Source organism: Eurypyga helias, unplaced genomic scaffold (assembly GCF_000690775.1).
Source record: "Eurypyga helias isolate BGI_N326 unplaced genomic scaffold, ASM69077v1 scaffold1045, whole genome shotgun sequence".
Classification (NCBI taxonomy): Eukaryota; Metazoa; Chordata; class Aves; order Eurypygiformes; family Eurypygidae; genus Eurypyga; species Eurypyga helias.
In genome coordinates this window covers 170897-177173 of record NW_010253166.1, presented here as the reverse complement: position 1 = coordinate 177173, position 6277 = coordinate 170897, and positions in this window count along the sequence as shown.

Here is a 6277-nt window from a genome sequence, read left to right as displayed (position 1 = left end):
TGAAGAAAATTAACTCTCCCAAACCAGCACAATTGCTTAGGAAGAAACACTTTTGCAACTCAAGTAGCAAAATTGCATTAAAAAAACCAACCAACCAAACAAAAAAACCAAAAACCAAACAAAAACCCAAACAATTCTTGGGTTGTCTGCTAGATGATCTCCACATTATTTTAGGTTTATAAGTAAATTATTGGAACTCTGCAGTAGGAACTAGAACTCTGTTACTAAGCTTCCTTGTGGTGTCATTAAGTCCAGATATAAAAGGCCTTGTGCCTAAAGCCTTGCATTCACATCTAAATCCCTGTATGAAAAGTAAGAAACCATTAGCTGTGTCCAGCTGGAAAAAAAGGAGGAGTTGGCTTCCATGTCTGATTTAAGGGGAACGAGTTACATCTTCAGTTAGTAGCCTTATGTACAAAGCAGCTTGGATACCAGCTTTAAATTGGAAGTAATTTTAAAGTGGATGCCTGCAACTGAAGGTGGATGAACTTGATGTGAAACACGGTCTTGCTTGCACTTTTAAATTTCATGATGATGTAAAGAATGAAACTGTAATTTTAGATTGTAATCCCCTAAAAGCGCAACTGAGTGGGAAATTAAATTTCCAGCACCTTTGCAGGGGGTGGGATGTGTGGGGAGGATGTTGTGGATGAAAGCTGTGAGGGCCTCAATCTCAGGAATTTAAAATATTCTGCATCGTTACTAAATCTAATCCTGTTACTGAAAAAATCTTGTAATGGGGTAGCTTTGTCTTGTTGAAAAAAGCAATGGCTGAAGTGATTGCCTTTATACTTTGTGTAAAGATTTGTTTCCAATAAATCATTATTCTATCCATGCAGTGCTGTTGCTCATCTCTTGCATTTAAGAGTGGCTGTGCTGGGCAGGTCACCAATGATAGGCTGAAATCATGGGCTGTTTTATTTTTAAAGGCTTTTGAAGGAATAACTTGGATTCATGAGTATAAAGTAGGATTCCATTTTTTCTGAAGAGCTTGCTCTGAGCAGTTTAGGCATTTTCAAGTGTCTTTGACTTGGAGGCTGTTACTAAATTGGATAGACAGGAGGGTATTTCATAACTACATTTACTGCCTCACTGTAGTCTCCTGGTCAGAGGACACTACTAGGCTTTCACACAGAAAACTGTTTTTTACTCATCCCTTAAATGTTAAAGACACTGAAAACTTGCATACAAAAACAGAAAGGAAGGCTTACGACAGGAGGTAAGTTGTTACAAATCTAGATGGACTATATGGAAGATAAATGCTTTGTGAGGAGCAATTTTGTAAAGAACAAATCTATATAGCAAGATGAGTTTTGCTGAAATGTTTCCATACTACTCTGGTTTATAACACAGATAGAGGAATCCTGACCAGTAAGGTAAATGAAGCTGGTGTTTAAGCATCCTACTAATTCTTCTCTGCAGCTGCCAATTAACATATTAATTAGGATCACGTATGGACAGATATGCACACATAAAGAGAATGTCATCTTTCTCTGTTAGTTCAGTGTTCCCTATTCTTTGACAACTTGACCAGAAATGATTATTTTTATCTGGAATCTGAATTACGAAAGTATTCGGGAGTCCTGCTATGACACAGGAACATTTTAAATGGGAACAACTCTCCACTGGAAACCTTCATTTCCAAAGTAAGAAGGACTGCATCCTGTGAATAAGTGTTTCAGTGGAACATGACATAATAAGCAATTAGGTTGATCGGCCTTGAATATAGGTATTAATTTTAGCCTTGTGAAAAATTTCCTGCATCCCAGCTGGGCAACAAGTTAAACTGAAAGCTGTTCCTACAGTTAAATCATGAGTACCTGTAACATTAAGATTTAACTGAGTTTGCCTTTGTCTGTGCACACTAGATTTCATGAAGATTTTTTAATTTTTCTAAGGCCTATTTCATCACTGGAGGCAGAAGACATTCTGCTGTGGGATGTGTGACACTGGAAGAGTCTGGTTTTTGCTCCAGGCTTGTTACTCTTCATTGATGGAAGAAACTCTCGAGAAGGAATCATTTTAATAACTTGTGTTGTTCCTAGAATGGCAAGTTTTGGATTGTAGCAGTTGTTGTTCTATAATATGTAAGGCCAAGGGTTACCTGTGCACTGTCCATACTTTCAGTAGATGCCTGCTGTTAAGTTACAGGGCTCACTGCATTTCTGCCTAAGCGTATTTTGAAAGCTTTTACGTCTTTCCTGATTTCATGTATACTTGTGAGGTTTGGGGCTTTTAATATTCCTAGTGGATATACATATCTTCCAAAGAATGATAGAAATTGTGTGTAATTGGCTGTAAATGGATGTTTCATGTTCAGCTGCAAGCTGGAGTCACGGTTTAAGAGTGGGTTTTGAACATTTTTATTAAGAGCAGGCTGCTGCTGTTCACTTTGAAAGTTAATGCATTTTCTCAGCATGGCAGTCATATAATTGATTTGTACACTTGAGTGCGGAGCGTGATCCCACAAGAAGCCAGTCGCCTGGCCAACCCATTTACCCTGTGAAAGGCTCATATGATGCCGTTCACCTATTCAAATAAAACCAAACAGTAGGAACATTTCTTCAGCGGGGAACTACTTTGACACTAAAGGGGTCTATTGTCCCAGAGTGTGAGGTGGGTATGTGAAAGAGCATATTGCCTTCCACTGATTTTTTACTTGTAACATGAGAATAAACTAACCCTTGATAACACTTAAGGTGTGGTTCTAGGAACCATGCAGTTGAGAGCATTCTCACTGAATAATGAGCTTGATTAATGCACTACAGTGACAGGCAGGCATGTCAGTAATTCAGAAAAAGGACTTCAAAATCCATTTAGAACAAGTTAAAGAATAAGAATAAACAAGTAATCTGATGACCCTTTGAGGTCTTTCAGCAAAGAGAGGCCTAGAAATACCTGCCAGATCACCAAATGCAATTACAGGCATCACATAATATAAATCATTCCCTTTCATAAAGTATGTTTCACAAGTATGTGTGTAACCCATCTTCCCTTTCACACAAGTAATTCTGTATGCATAACATCTTTGCTATAAGTTTATTGTGAAAATATGACTTTAGTAGATAACTAATATTTTGGTTTTCATCTCTTTTGTGATCAGTAGATACCAGAATATTTTAAGACAAAATAAGGCAAGGGTTTTTTTCACCATGATGATAATCAGTAAGGAAACAAGTGGCTCTGAGAGACACTAAAATCTCCATTTTTGGAGATAAACAAAGCTTAGCTGAGCAAGACTCTATGCAATTTATCTGACCTTGAAATTAGAGCCAACTTCGAATTTGGTGCTGCAGTGGGCTGTGGGTTGAACCAGATGATGAGATGGTCCCTTATGTCCCTTCCAAGCTGGATTATTATATGATTTTTAATAATAATAATAAATCCAGGAGATTACAGTGTGAATCCTTCTGAGAAGGCAGCATAATTTTCTTTCCAAATGCTGTTATTTAACAGACCAACTTGAATGAGCTAAATTCCTTTGATATACAATGAGATGCACAAGTATATGAAAATCCTATAATCAACATCTGTATTAGAAACAGGTACATACACATTTTCGACAAGATGCTTGTTGTAGGCTTGCATTATTGCTTTGGTTTATTACTTTAACTAAACTTATTGGTCAGAGTTTGGTGAGAAATCTGGGGAATTTAATTTAAATGAAAGCAGACTTTCTGTATCTTTGCTAGTGAAGCTTAATATAATAAATACACTATTGGGTGAAAACCGCACAACTGCTTTTGGAAAGGGACAGCAATAGCAGACAAACTGAGGCTGTGTTTTATGCACACTCAGAAAAAAATGTTATTGATGCTAGTTATTGTTCATTTCCTGTTGCATCCAGCAGCTGTAGTTTGTATTTGGAAGGTTAAAACTGGGAAAGGCTCAACCAGGCAAGGTTGAGATGTAATTTAGAACATCTAAGCATTCCACAATGATTGTCTAGTTCTACCTTGACTATCATGGCATAGTATGTTTGAAGACAATATGCTGAGCCAAACTGCACTCACAAAATGTTTGCCTTATACATGGTGAGACTCTTTTTGTCAGATTGGGAGATATACTCAATCATATTTAATTAAATTAATTTAAAAGGATATATAGTGTTAGTACATAGGGTCTTCTTCACCAGACCTGGTGGTCATTAACAGCCTAATTAAACAGACAGCAGCAGAAGATTAAGAAATCTTTGCACTGACTCTATAGTGGACTTTACCTGGTCCAATGATGGATATTTCTAATCCATGTTTACTGGTGAATGCAATGTCCTTTACTGACACATGCCTTTCCCTTTCCCTTCCCCCTTCAATACTGTGTCAACATTTGGGATGAGCCCAAATCCTAGTGTGTGATCTGACCTTAGCCATGTAAGCTACCAATTTAGCCATGCTTCCTGCTCTGGAGAGTAAAACACAGACAGCACTCTCAAGGATATTCTTCTACCACCTGTTACTTAATGCCTGCCAGGTCTTGTGCATTTTACTGTATTATAAAAATGGATGCATTTTCATTCTCAAAACATGTATGTGGATCTATGTATCTGGATTTATGTGGGAATAAGGACTATGTCTTTTGGACTTGGTATCTGTTGAAGCTGAGAAAAATGAAGGGAAAAATACAAACTGGACTGAACAGACAGTAGTGAACATGAAATTGTGTTGGTCAGCATTAAGCAGCTTTCTGAAAACAGTATGTTTTTGTTTAAATTGATGTGATATAGTATAGGCACTATATAATAAAACCTTTCATCAGATTGCCATTAAAAATGGCAATTTTTCAGGTATATTCGTCCCTTTTTTTTTCCTTAAGCAGAGGCATATTTTGAAATTGCAACATTTTTGGCTTGCTGTGCCAACTAATCAAAGAATGAAAATGTTTGCTGGAGTCCCAGTAAATACTGTCTGCTGACATGTAAAACTTCCAACTTTTATTAATTTAGCACTGTTGCGCTAATGGAAACTCCAAGCTCTTAGAGCATTCTTCCTCAGATAAGATAGCTTCTTGCAGTTTCCTGTTTTTTCCTAATATTTTGAAAGGTAAAAAAAAAAATCTGCGTTGCTCCACCCTTGCCTTGCACAGAGGCTCCCATTCAAACTCTTGTTTAGTTTGGGAGTAAGAAGTTGTTCATTGCCTGCCGTAGCAAGCGAAGAGGAAAACAAAAAAGGTTCCTTTTTTCACTCTTCAGAATGGCAGGATCAGTAATTTACCTTCAGTAGTTTCCTCAGCAAAGACAGCAAATGAATGACACATCAGCAAGCTAGGATAGTATGGTCTATTTTTGGTAGTGCAGTAAGCATTCACAAAGCTTCTCTGGTTCACTGGGGATATTGGAGGAAATTGCAAATACTGTAGAAGGCTATTCTAATGTCACATGCTTTTAGGTGGGTTAAAAGGACAAATATGGAGCTTTCCACTTTGAATTTCTCTGTGTCTGTTGCTGTTTATCAAGCAAGGATGTGTTTTTGCCTACACTGCCTGCATTGTCCTACAAACAACAATTTTTTTTAAGTGCTAATGAAATCTGTAATGTGGTAAAGCATACAAACAGAGGAATAAGTTCAAAATTTTTACTCAGTTGTAAAACATTCTGAAAAGAATATTTACTGGATTAGTTTCAAATGAAAATAGAAAATATTTAAGCATTTCCCACCTCATTTTCCTCCCACTTTTCAATTTCTTATTATTAAAAATAAAATGGAGATAGAGAAAAATGCAAAGGGAGGGATAGCAGCAAGGAAAAGGAATCTTCAGGCTTGGGGGAGAACTGGGACAATGGTCCAATTGTGAGGGAAAAATAAGGAAATTTGTTTCTCTTTTGTGAAACAAACTGAACATCTTTCAACTACTAACAACTTTTCCACTGCTGAAAAGCAGCTAATACTCTGGAAAAAACCATAGACAGGGTATTGAATCTGCAGAAACAAGTAACTCCCTCCTTCTCTCACAGCTGTATGGCACAAGCAGCAGTGGAAAGTCACACACACACACACACACACAGAGCTTAAGAATTTTAGCATTGGCTTTGCTCCAAAGTGTTTCTTCCCTCTCAGCGGACCCTTAAAGAAGACTCCTGCCTCTTTTCCCCATTGGCCTGCATTGATTCTGCCTCTGTTGAAGAGTTGCTGTACAGGGCAGCACAGTCCAGGTACAAAAAATGTTTATCTTCAAACTGTTTATGGTAATTTAGCTTAGTAACAGCCTTAACTCCCATCTGGAAGTCAGCAATCTCAAAGTAAGGCAACCCAGTCTGCTATATTACTTCAAATACTACTTT